This window comes from Sphaerodactylus townsendi, linkage group LG05 (assembly GCF_021028975.2).
Source record: "Sphaerodactylus townsendi isolate TG3544 linkage group LG05, MPM_Stown_v2.3, whole genome shotgun sequence".
Taxonomy (NCBI): domain Eukaryota; kingdom Metazoa; phylum Chordata; class Lepidosauria; order Squamata; family Sphaerodactylidae; genus Sphaerodactylus; species Sphaerodactylus townsendi.
The window spans coordinates 86,043,731-86,068,645 of NC_059429.1; the positions used below are offsets into that span (position 1 = coordinate 86,043,731).

The 24,915-nt window shown below is 41.5% G+C and overlaps 1 protein-coding gene across 4 annotated transcripts in view; it reads right to left on the reverse strand.

Moving 5' to 3' along the window:
- LRRN2 (leucine rich repeat neuronal 2) overlaps positions 1-24,915 on the reverse strand; it is a 196,434-nt gene that overhangs the window by 102,406 nt on the left and 69,113 nt on the right. Inside the window, exon 1 of one of the 4 annotated variants that reach the window (XM_048498072.1) lies at positions 16,756-16,775. The exons of the other annotated variants lie outside the window; for them this stretch is intronic. The gene's annotated coding sequence lies outside the window, so the exon portion shown is untranslated. Of the gene's footprint in view, positions 1-16,755; positions 16,776-24,915 lie in introns of those variants that run through there. 4 annotated transcript variants of the gene reach the window in all.

The following is a 24,915-nucleotide window of genomic DNA, read 5'->3' on the forward strand; positions in this document are numbered from 1 at the left end:
CCCCAGAAGGGTGGGCTTTCAGGGGTCGAGGGACCTCACAGGGTATAATGGCATAGAGTCGACCTTCCAAAGCCTCCAGTTTTTCTTGGGGAACTGATCTCTGTGGGTTGGAGATCTCCAGGTTCCACTTGGAAGCTGGCAACCCCTTCTCTCTTGCATCTCCCATAGATGCTTCCTTTTTACTAATGTGGAGGGAACCTTAAGCCTCTAAGTCCCCTTGAGTCTGCTGGACAGGTGGGCTGGCTATCATCTGGTAGGATGACTTCCTGTTCAGTCACCCACTTTCTGAGTCATTTTCTTCCTTTACTGATCCATCCACTTCCCACTGCCCAGGAAAATAAAACAAGGCAGTAAAGCATCAAACTAAATGCTCAAATCAGAAAGTTTCTAGCTATTCCCAAATGTCAGAAATGATTCTGTTTTGATTTATACCGTTGATGGAATTTATGAATGTCAGTTGTTCCAATCAGATTTTGATTAGAAACTGACCAGCTGCATAACCTTAGCTGTATAAATTGGCCTTTTCTTCCAATCTATATGCTGTGAACTTTTTACTGCCTTAGATGGGAGCTTCCTCTAAGGTATCATGCATATAAGAAGCCCACAGTGTAAGCAGTCCCTAAAAAAGTATTGCTGGAGTATCCCAAAGGCTTTTACTACACCTTTCCACATCTCTACAAGGGACGTAATGGGTTACTTCTCAGTCATCTGTCACCAGATTTTGCTTTTGCTTTTTCCCAAGCCAACAGCAAGCTTGGAACCTATTCCATATGTGGGTTGGATCTGATTCTAAATCCTGATTTTAATGTCTGGTCTTCCACCAGTCACACAACATGCAGTCCACTGGATACAGCTTCTCTATCAGCATCTTACCTAAATAATTGTTCATATTTCTGGACTTCATAAGCCAGTCAAAGTAATACTCATTCATCCAAATGTAAGGATTCAGAATCTGGGTAGCTTTGAGTCACTTTGTGCAAATGCTATTGTATTATGTATGTGCAGAGACAATAAGTTCTAAGCTTCTGCATAACTGAAACTGTTCTTTTAGTGAGCTCGGAGGGCTAGAAAATCTTTAATTGCTTTTAATATCCAGTGGCTTTTAAATTGTAGACACACTCCACCTACTTGGCTGAGGGATGAATGAAAACACCTTGGAAAATTGCCAGAATTGTGCAACTGGCTGGGGGAAAGCAATGGGGAATAGGGGTGAGCACAATTATTTTTATTTGGTATATTTTGGGTTCGGGTTTTAATGGGGTGGGGCCACTAGCACTGTCTGCATAAAGGTCCCACCTTGCACAGTGTGAATATTTTTAAATAAGCAGATATAAACATGGTGTACGTTTCTGGTATTCTCTTTTCACCAAAAACAACACCACCTTGATCCTGAAATCAATGCACCTGAAATTTCCTGATGTTGACGGAACACAGAAGTATGAAACACTTTTATCTTGGTAGAAAGTGTGTATGTGTGTGTCATGCCTCTGGACCTTTCAACACAAGACTCTGTATTCAGATGATTTATTATGAAACAGCATCAGGGAAAAGTATTTAGCCTTCTGTTGCCAGGACTCAAGGGTAAGTGCCAAAACACCTTCCATTGTAACTCCACATCATGCCTCTCCACATCACACAGCACCACCCCTGAACACCAATTCCCAAGGGAGGTTGGGGCACTTCCAGTCCCACGGTCCAGAGACAGCGTGACCTTCAGTTAGGTCAAAACAACCTATGCTCCCCATGGCTGGGGAGGGCAACAGCTTGCATGGCTGGGGAGGGCAATAGCAAGCAGATTAGCAGGAGGGAGGGATAGAGGGAGGATAAGAGGATTCCAGCAATGGTGGGATTCAGCAGGTTCACACCACTTTGGCAGAACTGGTTGTTAAAATGGTGCTTGTAAACAACCAGTTGTTAAATTATTTGAATCCCACCACTGGAACCAGTTGTTAAATTATTTGAATCTAACCACTGGATTCCAGCCAGAAGACATGGAAGGATCAAACCAGAACTGGGCAGACATGTATATATTATGCACTGACAAGTCATTTCTGACTTATGGTGATCCTATGAATTGTCCAAAATGCCCTATTGATAACTGTCTTGCTCAGGTCTTGCAAACTGTGGGCCATGGCTTCCTTGACTGAGTTAATACATGTCATGTTGGGTCTTCCTTGCTGCCTTCAACTTTTCTGAGCACGATTGTCTTTTTCAGGGAGCCTTGTCTTATAATGTGACCATAGTGCAGTAGACTCAGTTTAGCCATTTTAGCTTCTCGGAAGAGTTCAGGCTTTTGATGATCTAGAACCCACTGATTTGTCATGAATATAGCATGTCATAAAAGTATCAAATATACACAAGTTAAAACCATAACTTGTACCTCGTCTTTAAATTATCTTTCCAACCTAAACATTGAAGGTGTTGGAATATTCAATATATTTTCTGCAGAGATTTGAAAAAAAAAATCCCTGAAGGCACCCCGGGGGTTAATTGGAAAAATTCCCAAAGGAATCGCTGGGGTTAACCCCCCGCCCTTCTTGTTTTCCTGCAGGAGAGATTTTATGCCAGGCTGAATAAAGTAAATAATGTGATATTACAAAAGACTGCAGTACAGTCTATTAGATACCACAGCACTATTACAGAGAATCTGTCAGCACCAATCACCATGACTGATGACTTATCAGAAACCGACCTGACATTTCCAAATGAGCTGTTTTGATAGAGTTGTCATTTTTTTAAAAGGCTTTCTTAACATAAAAAAGAAACCCAGATATGAACTGGGATGTAAATGGAAAACAGCTGTCACCTTTGTCTTGCTTATTTGTAGAGTTATACCTTGACAACAAGACAACTTCATGTTTTCAGAGTCAAAGGAAAACAAAAGCTTGTAGATATCCCAGAGGGAAAGCTTTTTTTGGGATATTCCCAGGAATCAGGAAAATATGGTAAAGAGAGGTATGCTATACAGGCACTTCTTAGAACCTGAGGCCTTGTTTACTTCATTTGGAGCTGTTCCTTCTTAAAACATATCTACCTGTGAAAGATGCAGAGCAAATATGTAAGGCAAAGAAAAAAAAGTAGAAATGCAAATCACCGTAGCCCGATGATGTGGACAATTTCTATGAGAAGGTGATACATCAGTAAGGCTGCTTAAAACACTGCAAAATTTCTACTTCTATGTAGGAAGTAATGTATAGTCCATATGTAGTCGCATTCCAGAATTACACATAAATGAATGCCATCATATTCACTCACATCATTAAGAAGTCATGACTGACCTTAGTTTCTTGCATATGCACCCACAGAGAAATGTGTGTGCATGTGTGTCATGTTATATTCTAATGGAGAAGTTGGCCAGATCTGAAGATATGTATAGCCAATGACTGGAGCTGTGAACAAAGTTTCCCAGATTTGAGGAAAAAATGGGGCATCTAAAAAAATACACCAAGACGGTCTAAAACCCTGAAATAATAAAAGGAGCACCTGTAGCTTTAAGCAATTGATTCAGTCAGTGGCTGTTGCTAAGTTTCCATAGTATTCCAAATTGGGTTTCTGTGAGTAAAAAGACAGGGAATGGAGACTTTTCTAGGCCCATTTTGGCGTTTGATGGAGGAATCATCAGAGCCAGTTCTGATTTTGTGTTATCTGGAGTTGAGTTGTAATTCTGAGATCTGGTTGGAAACCCCAGGCCTGGCTGAAACCTCTAGGTGACTTGATATCACCCCACTTGCATGATTCAACTAGGCCTGACTGCTTACTACTATTCAACTTCAGCCATCCTGTGAAAGGCAGTGTGGTATAGCAGTTAGAGCTTCAGAGAAAAGTATGTAAGACACAGGTTCAGATTTCCATCTTGCTGTGGAAGATTACTTGGGGATTTTGGACCAGTCACATACTTTCAGCCTAACCCACCTCACAAGTTCGTTGTGTAGCTGAAAAGGAGGAGAGGAGAATAATGTAAACTGCTTTAATTCCCCACTGTGGAGAAAAGTGGAATATAAATTAAGTAAACAAATAATAAATATAGCTTAAAATGCGAGGCAGATGAAAAGTAGGTTGGTGAATGACTGAGAAGGAGATCATGAGGCAGAAAAAGGGGAGAAATTATACCGGTTGCTAGGAGGAGGGAAAGGGAAATAGTGCAGGGAGAGGGTACAGAGGAAAGTGAGGTGCCTTCCATAAGTCCCTGGAGGATCCCTACCAAGCAAGTAAGCCTTGCCCAGTAGCTGGCCTGTAGTTTTTGTACATAGAAGCTGTTGCAGGAGGAGAAAAAAAAGCTGAAGACAGAGGGGGAGATAAATGTAGGTTGGCTGATAGATAGGAAGAAGAAGTTATATGGTGTTTCAGGAAAAGGAAATAAGGGGGAGAGAGAGGAAAATAAGATGCCTCCCGCAAGTCCTTGTAAGTTCCCACTTGTGTACATATGTGTATCCAGATGCTGTATAGGAAAACCTGAATGAAGATTCCTTGGAAATTCCTACCTGGAATATTGCACCATTTCAAGTGCCCCCTTTAGCCTATACTTTATGTTTCTGGCATGATTTGCAAGATGAATCAGGCATGATCCAATGCCAGGGAAATGGAATATAGAGTGGGATAATGTACCAAATGAGTGACAGTTTATACAGAGTGAGAACATTTTGGGGTTCCCACAATACCCATGAAGCACCCATTACCAATGTAAAGGTCTACTGATGACCTTTTGCCTAAAGATTAGTTATTGAAGCTGACCTTGAAAACAGAATGATATGTCTGTGGCTGCTTTTGATGTATTAGCTTTTCTTTCACTAAAGAATAAGGCTGCTTTTGATGTAACAGCTTTCTTTCATTGAAGAATAAGGCTGCTTTTGATGTAATGGCTTTTCTTTCATTGAACAATATCTGTGAAAGAAATTACACTGGAATGAAAAGGATGTTGATTATCCAAGAATTCCTGGGAGTACTTGTATCTACTACTTAAAACAATAGTTTCATGAAGAATTATCCCAAAGTGGCTAAGTAATACGATTGCGATCTATGGAATGAGTTATCCCCATCTTGTCTGGTTTCTGCTGCATTCTTGTCCTTGCCTTGTTCCTGATCCAAATTCCCTTTCTATTTTTCTTCTGCATTGGCTCTGAACTTCTGAGTATTGTGGCTTAGCTTATTGGATCCTGAATTTCAGCAATTCTGTTTGTTAAGCTTCTGAGTGGACTTAATTGCCTGCATTTGACCTTAGCTTAACTAATAGCAGTGCCTGCTCTTTTCCTGACTACCTGTGCTAAAGGGGAACAAAACACTAATGCCAATTCTAATTTACATATGAAAAATTGTGAAATTGATTCATTAAATTTAAAAAGTTGATTTATGCAACTATAAAATGGCTTATTGTCAACATCTAGGCTTAACAAAAAATAAATAGGCCAGCTAGGTGGCAACTCCCCCTATTTCCAAAATGATAAAGTTGTTCTAGTAACATTTATTTTCCTCCTGGGGCACTGTTTGAGTGGATTCATTAATGTTTGTAAAGTGCACCAAAATCCTTAGGGAAGGAGGGACCCTGCATTATTATGATCCTTTGTGTCCTCTACCCCCTTTTTATTGCTTCTATAAATAAATGAATTAATTAGGTAAAGTAATATTCTGATATTTCACTACCCCTCTAGAGAGCAATCTGGCGAGGAGTTTGTATATTAGAACAATACTTTGAAAAATCTAGGGTAACAGCTCTTTTCACACAACCAACTTTCATTTTGTCCTCTGAGGCATGAAACTCAAAGTCTATTTTCTGAAAAGCTTGTTTCCTTGCTTGGTACAACAGGCACTACTAGGATGGATAGCATTTGACATTTTGCTATTTAGAGGGCCAAGCATTAAGGGCAGGGTACAAAGGCACAGAATTTTCAAGAACAAATTCAGCTGGAACACACCACCATTCCTTATCTACCAGCATGGAGTGAATTTGCTATGGAGGGTAGAAAGCCTGATTTTTCAGCATGTATTGTGTATGCCTAAAGCTAATCAATGTCTTTGCAGGAGGCTTGCATATCAAATAACAGCAGAGCTACACATGTTTCTGAGAGCTCCACAAACTGAGCTCTCAGTATTTTTATTTTTCTAAAATGAGGCCTGATTTGGATTGGGGACCAGATATAAGTGCAGGAGTATTTAAGGCCTACACCATCTTCCTTACTTGAAATGGCCCCATGTGGCTGCTATGTTGATATGTTGTGATGTGAAGTCTATCCTGAACATTTAGGATGCTAATTATTTTTTTGTTGGAGTTGTCACCCAATTAAGAAGTCCTATTGCTTCAGGTAGTCCAAACACTAGTTGCAAATGTTGTGTTCTGTTAGCTGAGATGAAGAACACGGAACCCTTCTGGATAGAGGCCTTAACAGATCAATGGGGAAATTCAACCCTGCCAGCACAGAACCTGCTCAAAGCCTGTTTCCCTTAATATGTCCCTGAATGTGCAGAATATACTTCACAACACAACATTTTAACATTTTCTATACGGCAAATTCCCAGATTACTGGACAGCATTTTTCTCCCTAGTCACAATCTCATTAGGCTCTTTCAGAAAACAGCTGGCTAAGTAGACAGGAGCCAGAGAGATTATTAACAGCTAGTTATGAAGAAAGTAGCTACCTCATGGGTTTCCACTGTGATCTGAAGGAGATACATGATGCCAGTAGTGTCAACAATGTCAAAGGATTTGAGTACAGCCTTGATAATTTAGCCCACAAATCCTGGGATGGCCTTTATTACCTTTATCTTATCTAAGGCAAGAGTATCCACTGTTTTTCTATGGCTGTAAGGATTTCTATTATGGAGTTTGACTTTCTTACCTTCCCATACTCACTACAATTGAAAATGTCAGTGCAGTAGATTCTGAGCTAACTAGAGAATTTCTAAAATTTTAAGATCACAGCATACACATGTTTAGCACTTTTTAAATTTTAAATTTCCCCATGTTACCAATGCATACATGTCCCTTTATTAAGCACCACAGAAAAGCAATCTTTATATGCCCACAGAAGCGAAGCGAGGAGAAACTGTGCCCGGGGCGCGCACACCCTGTGCCCCTGCTGCAGCGTTGCCCGCCCCATCCCAGAACATCCCGGAATGCCCCTGCCATGCCCCCTCAACAGCCCGGCTATGCCTCTGCCGCTGCTCTGCCTGGGGTGTCACGCCCCCCCTGTCCCATGGGCACTACGCCACTATGTGCCCATACAGAGGCCTCCATCAAGTTTTGTTTTTTGTGCAGTGTCTTGTTAATATCTATATGCTTGCTGCAAAAAAACCCCACCTTGATATATAAGTATATCTAGGAGTCCCATCCAATGAATCCACCCATGGAAATGGCAGAGTGGCCACACTGGCAAATTCACCCTCTCCAGGGTACCCACCCTGATAGAGGGGCAAAACTGCTGCTGTGCAGCTGCCACACCTACCTCCAGCAGTGGGACGCAGCAAAGTATGCTGCAGAAGCATCCCTGCACTGCCACCATAGCTGGGACAGGCCAAGGGCAGGCCAGGGGAAGGAGCCAACATTAGTCAACTCTCTCCCAGCCTTTGACAACAATGTGCCAGCAGGCTGCAATTGGACTTGAGCCAGTCTTTTGGCAGGCGTAAGTCCACTGCGGCCCACTGACACTTCTCAGCAAGGGAAGGCTGTTGTACTGTGTGAGCTTCCTCATAGCATCAGGAAGCCTCTTTGGGAGCAGCAGGGTGGCTCCACGGCCCACTGCCTCTAATATGAGTGGGGCTGCCCATCATATCAACATTGTTGTTCTGCAGTATTTTATCAAAGCCAACACAATTGCATGTTATTGAGGAATACAAATGAAAACAGGTAGTGAAAATTGAAGCAAACTGCTTGTACAAACTGCTCTGTACAAATCTGGGAAATAACAAGAGAACAATCTTAATCCGCAACAGCCAGTCTAAATTCACATTTCCATTTTAAGAACAAGAACTGTTAATTGGGAATTCCAAAATCCAAGAGGACATACAGATAAGGAAGATTTTAGAATGTGTCTGCATCCCTAAGGAAGTATGAAATTTGACAGAAATCATAAATGTCAAAGTACATTTACACCAAAGTGTCTGTAATGGTACAGTGAACCACTGTTTCTGCCAGAAAGGAAAGACAGAGGAAAACACCATGGAGATATAACCCACTGTAAGCTAGGAATGTTCCTAAAAGTGTCCCCACAAAAATTCATCCTGGAATAATCTTTTTCAATTTGAGTAGACATACCGCAGATTAAAACTGATGCATGTTCTCTTTACCCATTTTTCCATTGATGCGTTCCAAAACTGGAAGGAGGAGATGGTATATATTACAGACATGCACAGAACAATCCAAAGAACGCTTTTGACTGGACTTAATTGCCTGCATTCCCCTCTGCTGTTCTTAAGGGCCGACAGTTGAATATTCCACTTCAAGATAGAACATGAGCATATTGTCAAGATATTGTTGAGACCCTCGAGCATATTATGTTTTCTTGCTTGAGGTATGTGTTACCTAGACTCTCCCTACTTGTCCTGGCTCTAGGGCAGGGGTAGGGAACCTACGGCTCGAGAGCCGCATGCGGCTCTTCTGCTCTTGCTCTGTGGCTCCACGAGCCGAGCTGCTGGCCCCATCCTTGCCCGCCTTGCAGGCAGCAGGGCAGGCGTACCACTGCCCGCAGCCGGCTGGGCCGCACAGCGGGCTTCCCCTCGCCTGCCTGCCCCATTGGGTAGGCGGGTGCTTTCCAGTGGCGGCCGGCCGAGGGAATCAAGCCACTGGCCCCATCCCTTGCCAGCCACTGCAGTGCAGCAGAGGCGGACGCGTATCCATGCGCTTCTCAGAATGAGCGGAGTAAAAGGTAAAAAAACCCAATATATACAGTGTTATCTTTATTTCAAATGTCAAAAATTATTTGCGGCTCCAAGTGTTTTCTTTTCCCATGGAAAACAGGTCCAAATGGCTCTTTGAGTGTTAAAGGTTCCCTACCCCTGCTGTAGGGAATAAATGTATGTTCGGAGTATACAAAGACTATTCACCTGATGAATAATAGCGACAGTGGAATAACTGGAAAAACCGCTGATTTTTTATTAGAAGTGCTCAAGTCAAAGACATAATGGAAGCTTGATCACCTCTTCTGTACCAACCTTATGTGCTTTGTCCAGTTTTATGTCCAGTTTTAACACCCGCTCTGTCCTGTATTTTGTTTTATTTTTACTGATATGCCTAATAAAGGTCAGTTGAAGTTGAATCCAAAGAATGCTTTTAGGATAGTAGACCTCATATTACAGACGTGAGTAGGATTCTGAGTAGAACTGCTTAGGGTTGCTTGCTTATGCATGTGGATCTATGTTATTGTCATAGAAATATTATGGATATATGGATTGCAACATGTATCAAAATCTCATTAACAACTATTAAGTGGGTTTCCAGATACTCACAGAGTGCATGCATTAACATAAAAGAAATTCACAGAAATTCAAAATAGACGATCAGAAGACTGCATAATAGAAAGCTGTATACAACAGAATTATGGAATAAGTACAGAATATGGAAAATATGGAATAAGTACAAGTGTCACTATGTGAGTTCCATTTTTCCAACCATAATCTTAGCTCTGTGAAAGTGGTTTGATATGCAAGCATTGTAGGTTTGCCACCTTCTAGGTGGGCCCAGAGATCTCTCAGAATTACAACTCATCTCCAGACTACATAGATCAGTTCAGCTGGAGAAAATGGCTGCTTTGGAAAATGAACTCTGTGGCATTATACTGCACTAAGCCCCCACCCCCCCGCTCTCCAAACCCTGCCCTCTCTAGGGTCCACCCCAAATTGCCAAGAACTTTCCAACTCAAGAGTTGGCAACCCTGCATGACTCATTGGTTCCAAAATGTGCAGTGATGACTCAATAATTTTTAAAAGGATTTTTAGAATTCATATAAATAAAGGTTCCTGAAAACTGTTTCTATTGTGGGATCAAATTATATGCCACTTGTTCAAACCAGAGGCTACCACGTAACATTGGCAATTTAGTTGCCTTTTCCTCTCCTGAAACACCTACCTATTTATCTCATGTAACTGTATTTCTTCCACCCTCCAGGGAACTCAGACTTACATGGTTCTCCCTTATGCATTTTGCCATTCCAACAACCTGGTGGAGAAGGTTAGGCTGCAAAAGATTGGCTTTTGAAAATCCATGAAAGTCTACCTAGTCATCGTTTTTTGCATGCTTGTTCATTTTCTTAAAGAACTCTAAAAAAGTTGGTGAGGCAGAATTTCCCTTTGCAGAAAGCATGCTGATTTTTCCTTCAGCAGGCTTTGTTCCTCTAGGTGCCTAATTATCTGATTCAGTTTCTGCTAATTTGCCTGGACAGATGTTTGGCTAACTGCCCTGAAATGTCTTGGTTTCCCTCTGGTCCACTTTTTAAAACAACTGGTGCAATTAGGAGTAACTTTCCATAGACATGAATTGTGAACTTAGTAGCACTGTGGTCATTGTTCCCAATTGATGCAACAGCCTCTACATTTCTTACCAGTGCTTATGAAATCTAAAGGCTTTCCTCCTGGTTCCACTGGTTGAGACCCCTAATCCGTACCTGTCTAGCTGCCTTTGCATCTGACATGCAAGTCACTGTGCACAGACTGCTCTTTCTATGGCCGTTTCCGCACGGCCACGCTGCAGGATGCATTGGCGTAAACAATGCTGATGCACCCCCTGGGACCGTTTGCACGGACGGTCCCAGTAGGGGTGGAGAAGACGGCGCAGCCTGCGCAGAGGCTGCACCATCCCCGAATGCCTTACTGTCCCTCTGACCTTCCAGAGCTGTCGTGCAGGGCAGGGGGCGTGTCCCCTGGCCTGGGCGATGCACCAGAAGGTCAGAGGGACAGTAAGGCATTCGGAGAAGGGGAGGAAATGGTGCCTTCCAGCTGCTGCTGTTCGCACAGCAGCGGTTGGAACCTGCTGTTTCTGAAAAAACTTGCTCAGGGAGCGAGGTTCGGAAACAGTGGCTTTGTGCCGCTCAGGGGTTGCGAGGCCGGCGCTGTTGCGATGCAGCTTCGGCGGCCATGCGAACCCCTCCCCAGGGACGCTGTTTTTAGCATCCCTGGGAATCTGTATTCCGCCCATGTGGAAACAGCCTATTTTCCCAAAACCCCACTTACCCCCAACCCCAGAGAGGCATCCTCAGTATGGGAGAATATTAGTCCATCGTCATCACTGGCCCATCATCAATAACAGTACTCCCAGTATTTAATGATAAAAAGTTAATCTTCCTGATTTACTGATGTGGAATTAAAACAATTGCTTTAAGAACATAAGAACATAAGAACAAGCCAGCTGGATCAGACCAAAGTCCATCTAGTCCAGCTCTCTGCTACTCGCAGTGGCCCACCAGGTGCCTTTGGGAGCTCACATGTAGGATGTGAACGCAATGGCCTTCTGCGGCAGTTGCTCCCGATCACCTGGTCTGTTAAGGCATTTGCAATCTCAGATCAAAGAGGATCAAGATTGGTAGCCATAAATCGACTTCTCCTCCATAAATCTGTCCAAGCCCCTTTTAAAGCTATCCAGGTTAGTGGCCATCACCACCTCCTGTGGCAGCATATTCCAAACACCAATCACACGTTGCGTGAAGAAGTGTTTCCTTTTATTGATCCTAATTCTTCCCCCCAGCATTTTCAATGAATGCCCCCTGGTTCTAGTATTGTGAGAAAGAGAGAAAAATTTCTCTCTGTCAACATTTTCTACCCATGCATAATTTTGTAGACTTCAATCATATCCCCCCTCAGCCACCTCCTCTCCAAACTAAAGAGTCCCAAACGCTGCAGCCTCTCCTCATAGGGAAGGTGCTCCAGTCCCTCAATCATCCTTGTTGCCCGGCTCTCTACTTTTTCTATCTCCTAAATATTCTTTTTGAGATGCAGTGACCAGAACTGGACACAGTACTCCAAGTCGCGATTAGCACCACTGCTTTTATATAAGGGCATGACAATCTTGTTGCAGTTTTATTCTCAATTCCTTTTCTAATGATCCCCAGCATAGAGTTTGCCTTTTTCACAGCTGCCATGCATTGAGTTGACATTCCCATGGAACTATCAACTAAGATGCCTAAATCCCTTTCCTGGTCTGTGACTGATAGCACTGACCCCTGTAGCGTGTATGTGAAGTTTGGATTTTTTGCCCCTATGTGCATCACTTTTACATTTTTGCTACATTGAACTGCATTTGCCATTTCTGAGCCCACTCACCTAATTTATCAAGGTCCGCTTGGAGCTCTTCGCAATCCTTTGTGGTTCTCACCACTCTACATAATTTGGTTTCATCTGCAAACTTGGCCACCACGCTACCCACCCCTACTTCCAGGTCATTTATGAATAGGTTAAAGAGCAGTGGTCCCAAAACGGATCCTTGGGGGACACCACTCCCGACATCTCTCCATTGTGAGAACTTCCCATTTACACCCACTCTTTGTTTCCTGTTTCTCAACCAGTTTTTAATCCATAGGAGGACTTCCCCTCTTATTCCTTCGTTGCTGAGTTTTCTCAACAGTCTCTGGTGAGGAACTTTGTCAAAAGCCTTTTGGAAATTACTTGGATTACTTGGACAATGTCCACCGGTTCACCCCTGTCCACATGCCTGTTTACACCCTCAAAGAACTCTAGTAAGTTTGTAAGTCAGGATTTGCCTCTGCAAAAGCCATGCTGACTCTTTCTCAGCAGGTCTTGCTTTTCTACATGTTTTATAATTTTATCTTTAATGATAGATTCTACTAATTTACCAGGAACAGATGTCAAACTGACTGGCCTGTAATTTCCCGGGTCCCCCCTAGATCCTTTCTTAAAGATTGGTGTGACATTGGCCATCTTCCAGTCTTCAGGGATGGAGCCTGATTTCAGGGATAAGTTGCATATTAAAGTAAGAAGATCAGCAATTTCATGCTTGAGCTCTTTAAGAACTCTTGGTTGAATGCAATCTGGGCCAGGGGATTTGGTAACATTTAGTTTATCAACGGCTGCCAGAACTTCTTCCTTGTCTATCACTATCTTCGCTAGTTCTTCGGATTCGCCTCCTAAGAAGCTTGGTTCAGGTGCAGGAATGTTCCTCACCTCCTCTTGGGTGAAGACAGATGCAAAGAATTCATTCAGCTTCTCTGCAATCTCCCTGCCATCTTTTAGCACACCCTTTGTTCCTTTGTCATCTAACGGGCCTACCGCTTACCTTGCTGGCTTCCTGCTTTTGATGTACTTGAAGAACTGGTTGTTGCTGGTCTTGGTGTTGGCAGCCATGCGTTCCTCATAATCCTTTTTTGCCTCCCTTACAGCTAACTTGCTTCTCTTTTGCCACCATTTGTGTTCCCTCTCATATTCTTCATCAGCCAAACTGGACTTCCATTTTCTAAAAGACATTTTCTTTTTTCTGATAATTTCCTCAACCTCTCTTGTTAACCATGGTGGCTTTCTTTTGGACTGGGTGCTGCCTTTTCTAACCCGTGGAACACATTCCAGCTGAGCTTTTATTACTGTGTTTTTAAATAACCTCCAAGCATCCTGGACAGTTTTGACTCTCTTGATTTTCCCTTTCAGCTTCCTGCGCACTATCCCCCTCATCTTTGAGAAATTTCCCTTTCTGAAGGCGAATGTAACTACATTAGTAGTTGCCACTTGTTTTGCTTTGCTAGTGTATGACCAGACCTATGACAATAACATTTTAGAACCGTCATTATCAAACAGTTTATTTGTACTACAGGACAGAAAGCTGTAATGTGTAATATGACCTGACCTGAGTGTTGAGGCCAAAGTATTTTGCAACAGTCCCATGGCAGCATGAGTTGTACCCACCAAGCACACTGCAGTCCTCAAGGCCAAAGGCAGCAGTGCAGGTAGGCAAGCTGATGGGTCATACAGCCACAGAATCCCCAGTCTGTTCTGGTGGAATCTGATTAGACACCAGCCTGTCCACTAACATGAAAAACATATCAAGAACAAAGCAGGAGGGGAATTGAAGGTAAAACCAATGTCTTTTCTCACAGTATGAAAATTAATTTTCTCCAAGCAACCCTGCTGGCTGAATGGATTGTGAAAAGAAAGTAAAGCTAGGCAGGTGGCGGAAGAAACACGCTGACATGAATTAAACTAGTTCATGGTTCACCTGTGTAGGGTTCGTGCGCATGGAGTTTAGAACCCCTTGCTATTTCTGTTTAAAAGCAGTCCCCCTGTTTGAATGAGGATGTCATTAGTAGGAAAAGTCAGAGTGGGGGGCACCATCTCACCCTTATATCTCCAGGTGCGTATTCTGCAAGGGAGAACTTTAGTGGGGATGTGTTCTCCTATTTCTTTGAGTTTGAGGGGAAATCCAGCAAGTTTCATCCTAAACAATCAGTGGGATAGGTGTGTGAGAAATCAGTGTAAAATATCACTTAGATCTAAACAGAAAAGGTAATAACCACAAAAACTGTATTCAATAAAGTTGTGTGTATATCTGTAGTACCTGTGTTGCTTTTCCAGAAAGGGGAAATCAGTAGTTCAACATGACATAATTCATTGTCAACCAAAAATAGTATGTATGCTCTCATGGCCTGAGTAAGCTCAGGTCTGGTTTCCCACTAGTTCACACACTCCAGTGAAAGTCCTTTTAACTTTACAGCCCTTACAACTTTATTGTGGAAGGATAAGCAGTTGTTTCAGGAGAGGATAATTTAGATCAGAAAAATGGCAAGCTAAACATCCCCTTTTCCATCATTATCAGTCTGATAAAACACAAAAGCCTGTGACTGCTTAAATAAAATTACAATAGATTCTGATAGTGGATCTCCTGCATTATGCCTAGTTCAGCCCTGTAAAGAAAACAATGAGTTGGATTATTTCAGTTATTTACGTTTGATTTAGCTCTTAGATGAGACTGTTTTGGGTTTTTTCTTTCTTTCATCCTCTCCCACATGAAGGTTTCCCCTTCAAGAAAGGTTCTGCCTACACAGCTTTTGCATGACAGTTCCGTTGCTCTTTAAAGTTTTCTACCATATTATTTCCTGGGGGGGGGGGGATCAAAATAACCAAGGTCTTAAAGAGCAGTGTAGTGATTTATAATGATTCATTGAGATATCTTTTAAAATGCTGGTTTCTCCTTAGCGTATGTTTCTACGAAAACAACAGAAGGTTCATATTTTTAATTCAGCACTGAGGCTTCTGTTACCTAGACCTCCTTCCTGTGCTGAGCCACCCGTATAGCTGTGATTGAGTCTCCCTTTTTAAAATTTTTATTACATTACAGTTATACCCCACCTTTTTCTGGAAGACTCAAAGCGGCTTACAATAAAATCCATACAATACAATAAATATTTTAACTTGTCCTCTACTCAGCTAGTCATGTGAACAAGTAGTCCAGGGTCTCCTACTCGGGCTACCTGGATTAGTTAACAGGTAACAGGCTCCAAGCGAAACACAATCCTCCTGTCATTGTCTCGCACCCTAACCAGAAGGCACACATGCCTTTGCACTATATGGGCAAGGTCAAGGGGCTTCTCTGGCTGTTCTGGATATACAGGGTGAGGAGGCTCTCTAGTGGGTACACAACCAAGAGATTTACTAATGGCATGGCTCAGCTTCTTGGCAGGCGATTTCCAAGAGGAATGCTCCTTCATCTGATGCTGGCTGCTGTGAGGGAATGTTGAGAGAATGTTGAGAGAATGTCAGAAAACCTATGCTTCACAGGTCACTTGTAAAAGATCCTCAGAATGTAGAATCTGTGTCCCTTGAGTCTAGTGACAAGAGAAAGGAAATGGTAGGCCAGATGACAGGCCTTGATCACTGATTACAGGCCTTCATCAGAGGAGATATGATAACTGATCAGTATCTTTATTCATAAAGTTTTTAAAGCCATCATAGATATTCATGACAATATTGCCACTGAACACAGAATTTTGATTTCTGGCTATTATAGCTAACTTCAAGCCATTATTTTATTTCCCTTTTGCCTACTTCTGTGCCAGTTACCATCACAAGAAGATGGTACCATCTGTTGGCAAAAAAAGGGCCAGTGACTCAACAGGGTAGTATTGATATGTACTTATAGTGCTATGCAGAGGTACACTTTTCAAAGTCTATTGAAATCAATAGATTTTAAAGGGTTTAAATGTTCAGGATTGCAGTTAGATAGCAATATTTTCATACCAAGGCAGAAAGAATGATCATGATACTGATACATAACCAGGAAGGGAGCAAAGTAGCCCACTGAAGCAAATACAAAAGGCATTCAGTACCACTACTCCTTCAGTTTAAAATAGCTCCTTTGGTTTAAAATAAATAAAAGTTATGTCGAACTGCATTCTGTTCACATGCAAAGGAATTTGCAAAATTTGAACAGCTGTAAGGTAACAAGTTACATGAAAAGTTAAACTGCAAACAAATAACACACAGCATCTTAAACATTTGCATTTTCAATGTAGGATTGACATTGTTTAGTCACTGAATGTTAAAATTATCTATAATTTATTTATAGCCCGTCTTTCTTGCTGAGGTTCAAGATGGATAACATGTAAAAACAATGCAGTCAAACAGCATGAAGCATCCAATAGACTATGTAAGACTATGATTACAAAATTTAGTATCAATGCAAGACAAAAGTATCAGACATGAGGTTTCTTAATCTGACTTTCCCCATTCAAGAGATGCCTAAGGACACTTGCCAAATGCATTTGCATTAAGCAAAAACCTTCACTATATTCAATTTCCTGGGGCAAGTTGTTCCCAGCATGCCAAAGCTCTCACCTTTAGCATCTTCCTTTCATGGACTGGAGGATGGACAAAAACAGCTCCTGTACATGATAGAACAGGAGATGAAATTATTAATAGGCTGGCTCCTATTCAGAAATGAAACTCAAGACGACCCAATGGATTAGGCTAGATGTTTCAGCCCCTGAGGACCATTTTCAGGGAAACCACAGCCTCTACTCAATTTGCTATCCAGTTTTTAGAACATTGATAGATGAACAAGTTTTAATAAAATTATGTTCTCAATGTATTTGAAGAAAAAATTCAAGTTTTCATCAGTTCAATTGGCAACCAACTAAAAATTCAGATGATCATTTGGGTCCAATTTCAGCTATGGAGCTGCAATTTAAGGGGACAGCTATTTAAACTTTTAAAGGATATTTTAATTCTTGTTTATTTGTTGTTTATTTGTTGTTTATTTGTTATGTATGTATGTATGTATGTATGTATGTATGTATGTATGTATGTATGTATGTATGTATGTATGTATTTATTTATTTATTTATTTATTTATTTGCACTTATAACCCGCCCTCCCCCAAAGGGCTCAGGGCGGCATACACAATAATGTAAAATAGTATAAAGCAACCAATATATAAAATTTTTGTGCATGACTGCATAAGGGAAAAGAAAAAAACATGTTAAAGATTATACTTCCTTTTGAAAATGATGGGTTGCTTTTGTTTATTAAACTGTAATTTATCCCACACACCTCTACTACAAGTAGTTTTTTGGAGGTTTCATAATTACAAATTCATCTAAACGTAATTGATTAATTGTCTTGTAATTGATTAAGAGCCCCATGGTGCAGAGTGAGTAAGCTGCAGTAGTGCATCTCAAGCTGTGCTCATAACCAGAGTTTGATCTTGATGGAAGTCAATTTCAGGTAGCTGGCTCAAGGCTGACTCAACCTTCCATCCTTCTGAGGCTGGTAACGTGAGTACCCAGCTTGCTGGGGGCAAAGGGTAGACAACTGGAGAAGGCAAAGGCAAACCACCCTGCCTATTAACTTTGTGATGTGATGTCACCTTATGAGTCATAAAAGACCTGGTGCTTGCACAGGGTAATCCATTTACCTTTCAAAAATGATTAATTAGTTTAAAAGCAGTTGACTAGACAACTAATAATTCTTTAATCAGTTGACAGCATTAATCTAAAGCTACTTAATGATAGTAACATTTTTTCCTTGCTAAAGTAAATTAAGTATTGTGTAAAAATGTATTGCCCAGATTGAGAGATGCGCATAATTGTTTACAACAATGCCATCAACGTGAAGTACCATTTCAAGGGACAGCTCCATTTAAAAACCAATTACAACTTCACATTTTAATTTGTGGCTAATGAATGAATTGATTATATGCACCGATTCATCAATTAGTGCTTTTAACATTAGAAAAAAATAACATGAATAGAAATTTGAGATGATACCAGAGAAATTGAATGGGGGAATAAATAAGCTTTTGTATTAAAAAACCAAAATAAAATATTGACAAGCCAACAACCTCTTCATTGTTTCAGCTTAATTCTTGCACTGCTAATTTACCATGCTCATTTCAAAATATAACTGGTCAAACCTATTCTTTTGTCTTTAGGCACATTTTCATGCTTCATATTTAGAAAATCAGGTCCACAACATACAGTTAAAACAACAGCATCCCAACAATGCTAACTTGATAGGCTGCCAGTGGGTGCAACCAAGTCAAGGCTGTCAGCCACTGGTGTTTAAAGTTTGTGCATCAGGAACTGAAAATTATGATCTTTTACAAACATCGTCCGGCGTCTCACATAAATTATTTGGGACTATTTCAGTGCAATCCTAAGCAAGTTACTTCCTCAAAACTCATTGTCTTCAATGGATTCACTGTTTCATTGCTCTCTCTTTTGTTTAGTATTTTGGTGAGGCTGTTAAAATATATTCCCAAACTACTACCTGCAACTAAGGGTGTGAGATGCCTTATGGTTAGTTAAAGTTCTCTCAAGGAAACTTTCCAAAATCCTATGAGTCGCAAAAACATAATAATAATTGGAACTAGCAACATTTGTTGCAGATGCACACTACAGGGACTTAGAAAAGTAGATATCACTGTGGAAGCTGATAAAATATTGTTTTCCTCAAAGGCAAACAATAATATTCATTGTGAATGAACACTAAGCAGCTATTCAAGCCATTCATAGCAGAGACAAAAAGAAAGGTGCTTATTGCCCGAGGAAGCTTTCAGATGAGCCTGCATGGATATAAAAAGCAAGAATCCCAGAAGTCTTTTTTTAATAAAGCACCAGAAGAAGATAAAGAGGGGAAATTTCACACATCTGTGCTCAGAATGAAAATCTATCAAGGAAATAACATGAAATGATATCATCTTGTGCTGGATATAAGAAATATCAATCTGATTTACCTTTGTAAGGGACTCTTTGTGCTGATGTCTCAGAGTGTTAACATTAAATGAGGCAGGGAGACCAAAAATAACTCACCCAAGCAATTGGACTAAATTGGGCAGGCCCAGGGACAGGTCCTCAGCTGCTGCAATCCATACTGCTTTTGAGAATTACACTGCAATCCTATGCAAAGTTATTCCAGTACGAGCCCAGTAACTAGGCTTAGACATAAATAACTTTGCATAGGATTGCACGGTTACTCTAGCAAATCATCTGTACCATTTAAAAGACTCGCCTTTAAAGTGATATCTTGCCACTAATGGGGCCATTATCCATTCCAGTGTCAAAAACAATACACATGTTCACAAGCAGCACCATTTGCCCTGGTAGTAATTTCTGCCATAAAGTTCTTCAGTTCTGTACTGCCTGCCCTTCAGCTGAGTGGGGAGTAAACCGAATGGTACTCTGGAGAGTACCAAAGTGAAAATCATTACTGTTGTAGTTACTGCTGGGGTATATTAAAAATTTTTAAACAATAGGCTTGATTGTACCCTTCGTAATACTCTACACATCCAATTCACCCCCACAGTTCTGACACAATCCCCATCTTCTTCCTAACTATTTTCTACCTTTTATCCAACTCCTCCATATTTGGTCAACTAATGGTCTATGACTAGGGTTGCCAACTCCAAGTTGGGAAATTCCTGGAGATCTGGGAGTGCAGCCTAGGAACGGTGGGATGTGGGGAGGGGAGGGACTTCAACAAAGTATAATGCCATAAAGCACTACGTCCACACCTGCTGTTTTCTCCAGGAGAACTGATCTCTGTAGTCTGGAGATCAGTTGTAATACTGGTAGATCTCCAGGCCCCACCAGGAGGTTGGCAACTCAATCTACCTCCCCTTCAGTACAGTACAGTAAGGTCTCTTAAATCTACATATCTTATATACATATGGATAAGTTCTTGTTTATAAAATAAATGGCTACCAATTAAAAAAATAGAGAGACAGACAACTTCTGGCTGTCTCAGTTTTCAGCAACTCAACAATTTGATTGCTTCAGTAGACATTTTTCTAAGATGTTATAAACCACAAGCAGTTCATGGACTGTTGCTATTGATTTTCTGGCTATAGGTGAAGAGTCTTATACTTCTCAAATAAATATAGGGGTTGATGTGTGGGTAGCTGATGAGCACAGTGTCTATTGTGCAGCTGTTGATCCTACATGAACACAACAGCAGGGAGACAGGATGTAATTAACATTTGGCAAATAAAATCAAAGAAGCTTAAGGAGGGTTTGCTGAATCCTCAAAACCTTGATGAATGAAGCACTGTGATTATGATTGTTGATCATAGCAACCAGAAACCTGACCTTCTGAAATGTCCTTTGTGAGTCATAAAGACACCAGATCCATTCATCACCCATTATCCAAATGACAGAGTATTCCCAGAAATGGAACTCAATTTTTCCTCAGTTGTGTTGCTGCCCAAACTTACTGCACTAGTAAGGAGACCGAGACAATGTAGCTTTGATTGTGCAAATTTCAGGAAAATGTGACACCATCCTTCACTGAACACAACTATATGGCCGTTTCTGCATGGCACAATCATACGTGGTTACAACTGGTTTCTTACAATCTGGGTCTGTTTTATTCTAGTTTCTCTCTTTGCATGGCTGCCCGTTTTGTGAAGGAATCCAGCGAAAAGGAATCCAATTTCTTTCGCACGAGCCTAGGACTTCTGTATTTACCCCAGGAATTTGGAAAAGAATCGCCAATTTGGTGGTTTTTGAATACCCTGGGAGGAGGGAAATATCATGGGGTAAACCTGCTCGAGGATTGAGAACCATGCAAAATTTTTGTATGGAACAGAATATTTCTCTTGCTCAACCCAGGATATTTAGATGGTGCGGAAATGGCCTATATTTGTTTTGAGAGCGAGAATTGATGTATAATATCAGCATTATTTACAATAGAGATGGTTTTAGAGCAGCGATGGTGAACCTTTTCAAGACCGAGTGCCCAAATTGCAACCCAAAACCCACTTATTTATCGCAAAGTGCCGACATGGTAATTTAACCTGAATACTGAGGTTTTCATTTAGAAAAAACGGTTGGCTCTGAGGTGTGTGTTACTCAGGAGTAAGCTTGGTGGTAGTAGATGGCTTTGCTTTGAAACAACCATGCAACTCTTCCAACGGGTGAATCACGACCCTAGGAGGGTTTACTCAGAAGCAAGCCCCATTTCCAGCAACCGAGCTTACTCCCAGGTAAAGGATCGCGCTTTAGTTTAACAGCACTGAACAGGGTTACCTACACTACTTCCCTAAAACTAGGTCTTAGGTTTAATGTTAATAATTGAACCCAGCGACCCAGGCCAGCCTAGATGTGTGGGGGGGAGCACTCTGTTTGTGCGTGCCCACAGAGAGGGTTCTGAGTGCCACTTCTGGCACCCATGCCATAGGTTCACCATCACTGTTTTAGAGACTATTCAGATAAGTGATGTAACTTGACCAATCCATGCAAATGAACCAACAAGAATGCCTGTAATTTCGAACTGAATCAAAACCTGAATCGATTTGGCATCAAAATCCAGTGGAATTGTAATATGAAAGAGAACAGGGGGGGAAGCAGAGGCAGTGACCTCATTTCTCCGTAATGTTTATCAGAAATTCAGCAAAAGTTTCAATAATTTCTGCCAAACGATTGTTTAATAAAAAGCACACCTGATTGTTGACTGCGCTGTTCTTAACAAAAGAAGGGATCACACCATGCATACTGGATTGGGAGAGAGAAGGCAGTAAAAAGGAGGGAAACAGCAGCTGTTTCATATGTGGTGTCTCCTTGCTTCCACTCCAGGTGTCACTGCCTGCCCGCCCGCTGCCCTGTGCCCACTTGCTACTCACCAGAGTGGTAGACAAGAGGTTGAGGGCACCATTTCTCTCCACCCCCTCCCCAGGGGCACACTTTTCGGGGGCAGGGCACAATATTTTTTTGGGGGGGAGAATTTCAGTACTTGCCCCAGGTGCCATTTTATGCAGATGCACCACTGACTCCATGGCATTTACAGTGCAACCCTGGGAGAAGACCTTTTTAGGACTGTTCCCTTAGGGAGCAGTCCTAAGCAGGTCCACTCAATAAGTCCCTTGGTATTGTATATATTGCATATTGGAAGCTGCCCTGAGCATGTGAGGGAAAGGGTGGCATATAAATTGAAATAGCAGCAACAACAACAATAATACTCCTCACAGGCTGACATCCTCAGGACTACAGTTCTAATCATCTCAACTGAGCGCTGGTGTAGGAAGCTGTGAAAATGGAAGGGATGTGTTCTTTCAATAGACCCAAGCTGGACACAAACTTCATGGTATTTGCACAACCTAAGCTGATCCTCCAATCATTAATGCACTAATGGAAGAACAATTCACACAGATGAAGGACCAACACCAGCAGGAAAAAATTCCGGTTGCTGCGTTATAAGCCTAGAAATCCACCCAACCTCGTTACGTTCTCCAGAACAATGAGAGCTGTGATTTTTCTAACCCAGGCTTCCCTGTGGTTCTGTCACTTGCCATTTTCTGCTGTATAGTACACTAAGTTGTCCTGCTCAGTATGACAGGTAGGGAGAGAAGCAGGTGAAAGATAAGACTGGAGGGGTTGCTGAAACATCAACCTGTGTGCATGACAATAATAAGTCAAATACATCTGCAATTCATCACAATGTGTGCAACTTGGAATAAACTTTTAGGGAATTCATGTGTACAAAGATAAATTAAAGATATCAGTTGGCCTGGCCATTGCATATGCAGGAGTTTTGTACTGTAATAGCAAATACATAAAATTGAAATCTTTAGGTTGCATGCCAATTTTCAGTTACTTCGGGGATAGACAGGAATGTTATCTCTCCTTGCTCTCAGCTGACATTTCTGAACTTACTTGAATATGGACTAATTTGGATTAATTTCAATCAATTAAACCTCTTTAAGAACCTTAGCAAAGATGTTGGCTGCTACACCAGGGACACCCAGAACTAACTGCATAACAATGTGAACCAAAGAGATAACTTTGTAGTTTAACTTGCACAAAGAGCGAGAGAGAGAGCCACACATTTTGATAAGCATAAGGAAAAGAAAGGAAGTCCAATTAGCATTAGCTATTTTTGGTTATATCATCACTAGCACAACTACTATGCTGAAATGAGCCCAATCCCAGGATTACTGCACTTGTAAGATATTGGCAACTAGCGGTCTCAAACACAGAATCACCATGTTCTGTCTCCATGCTGGTAAACTGAGCCAGTGTGTATTCTTGCCCCAACATTGCAGTGTCAAAATATGTGACTTATATGGAATAATATTCTCTAGGTAAAATTCTCTAGCTAATTGTCTGATCTGACTGGTTGATGCCCTCAAGAAAGGTCTTTTCCAATACTTCTGAGATCTTTGCTCCTGAGATTGCTGTGGAATTGGCAGCTGATGTCTGAGAAGCTGAATGCAGACACATCCATGTCTTTGTACAGGAAGTTTGCCATTCAATACTAACTATGATTACTTGGAAGAGTTTACACCATTGCCATCTTTCAAGTGCAAAGCAGCTGTGGTAATGGAGATTTAGAGAAAAGGAAGCATGAAGTGGGGGGCATGATACATTGGGAAGCTTGTTTGTAGCAAGAAAACCTGCTTGAGAAGGAATAATGTTTAAATGAAACATGTTTACAGTTGAAAGGGTTAAGTATCCTTCCCGTGACTTCTCTACTGTATATTTTCTCCACCCACAATAGGGAAATTCCTGGAGATTTTAGGGGTGGAGCATATAGGGATGGGGTGGAGAAACTTCAGTGGAGTTTGATGCCAGACGGTCCTCCTAAAGCAGGCATTCTCTCCAGGAGAACTGATCTCTTTAGTCTGGAGATCTGTTATAATTGCTAGAGTTCTCTAGTCCCTGCATGGAGTTTGGCAAGCTTAATGACACTGGAGCACTGTTATGCAGATTAGCATCTGTCTTGTCTCATTGGTTCCAGCAATGTACTATATGCTTAGAGAGACAATCTCAGAGCCAAATCTCACACATGTGTGCTTGGAAATGAGTCACAATGGGCTGGCTCTCAGTGAATCTTCATCTGCTTTTCCCTTCTGCCCTCTTTCTGAAAATGTGATATTGGGGGTTGAAGGAGTCTCAACAAGTCTCAAGGACAAAATTCAATGGGATATGAAGACTCCAGTAAAGAGCGGCATCAGGCAAAATCAGTCCTCTTCCTCCTTGTCTACATGAAACCTTTTCTGTCCCTTGATACCAAGCACTGGCTTTTGGGGGGTCTTAAGGAACTGCTGCGGGAAGGTGGAGAAAGACCCACTTTTGTGAGCATAGAATCCAACATTCACAGAATGCCACAACATTTCAGTCCTAAGTATGCTTGCTGTAAAGATGTTCTCTAATCCAAGAACATCTTTACTTTTGGAAGGGTGAAAACAAACACTTAAAACCCTTAGTCTGAATCCACAAACCCCAGCTTGGTAGCTGTCACAAACCCCTTTATTTACCCAGACAGTCAGAAGCCAAGGGGCAGGCTTCCAACCTTCCCGGGATTACAATTAAGAAAGTCACCCCTGCAAAGTAGACCACTTGCAAAGTGAGTTTCACGAAACAAATTAACCTGGTAGGTGTAGCCCTGGGAGTCTAAGACTGGATTTAGACTGAAGTCATCTGAAGACAAAACACCATCAAATATGATGAAAGAAATCTCTTAAAATTGTGCAAGAATATAATTGAAAGAACATAAGCGATG